The 1,036-nt window shown below is 30.3% G+C and overlaps 1 protein-coding gene across 4 annotated transcripts in view; it reads left to right on the forward strand.

Moving 5' to 3' along the window:
* Positions 1-827, forward strand: part of PEG3 (paternally expressed 3) — a 27,668-nt gene extending 26,841 nt beyond the window's left edge. For 2 of the 4 annotated variants that reach the window (XM_008577145.1, XM_008577148.1), the window contains exon 11: positions 71-827. The gene's annotated coding sequence lies outside the window, so the exon portion shown is untranslated. The remainder of the gene's footprint in view (positions 1-70) is intronic. The other 2 variants (XM_008577146.1, XM_008577147.1) reach the window with 2 other exon arrangements.
* Positions 828-1,036: the final 209 nt, after the last annotated feature.

The following is a 1,036-nucleotide window of genomic DNA, read 5'->3' on the forward strand; positions in this document are numbered from 1 at the left end:
TGGTGGGTGTTGGGAGTATGGGTGAATTTTTTTTCTTTTCTAATTGCTTATTTTCTGATTTTTCCTCTGGGTAAAGTAAAAGAAGGAAATTCACCCATATTCCCAACAACTACTGTTAACATCTTGATCTGTTTCTTCCATCTTCTTTCAGTGCACAAGCTTGTGATTATAACAGTGTTAAATATGTATGCATAAAGTCTAAAATGAAAAGAAATGTGGAAAATAATTAAAATAGTGTTGCCAACTGTGGGATTATGGTTAACTATTTTGTCTCAAATTCCTTGAATAATCTTTGGTGTTTTTGTACTAAATTTTATGTATGTATTTTTCCATTACAAATATAATACATACTCATAGAAAACTTTGGGAAATTTGGTAAAGTAAAAGAAGGAAATTCACCCATATTCCCAACAACTACTGTTAACATCTTGATCTGTGCACTGGTCTGTGATTATTAGGATGTTGATAAATATGCATATCAAAGATTGGAAGAAATTTGGAAAACAAGAAATAGTTGTGTGGTTGTTGTGGGATTATGGTTAAGTATTTTGTCTCAGTTTTCTTGAGTGGTCTTCTAGCATAGTGTTTTGGTAGTCTACCTTTATTACATATATTTCTATTATATATGCAGTCTGTGTTCATTATAGAAACTTGGAAGTTACAGAAATGTAGAAGAGAAACTCACCCATATTTTCACTATCCAAAGACTGTGGTTAACATCTTGATATATTTTCATCATCTCGTTTCTGTGCACAGGTTTTTGGTTTGTTAATATGGTTGTGGTTGTTCTGAAATAGTGTCAACAATAAAAATAAAATAAAAAATAAGATATTTCTCAGTCTCTTTTGTCCATTTTAAGTATTTAGGGTTATTAAATATGTTTTGTTGTTGTTGAAGTTATAAATCCAAAAACTTAGTGCCTCGTCAGCTTGAATATTTTACTTAGTCTATTGTGTATTTCAACAATTACTTGTAAGGGACCTTTTTTTAATACTACTTGATTCCACAGTTTCAACTGCACTTAAATTAAGACATA

This window comes from Galeopterus variegatus, unplaced genomic scaffold (assembly GCF_000696425.1).
Source record: "Galeopterus variegatus unplaced genomic scaffold, G_variegatus-3.0.2 Scaffold1456, whole genome shotgun sequence".
NCBI classification, from domain to species: domain Eukaryota; kingdom Metazoa; phylum Chordata; class Mammalia; order Dermoptera; family Cynocephalidae; genus Galeopterus; species Galeopterus variegatus.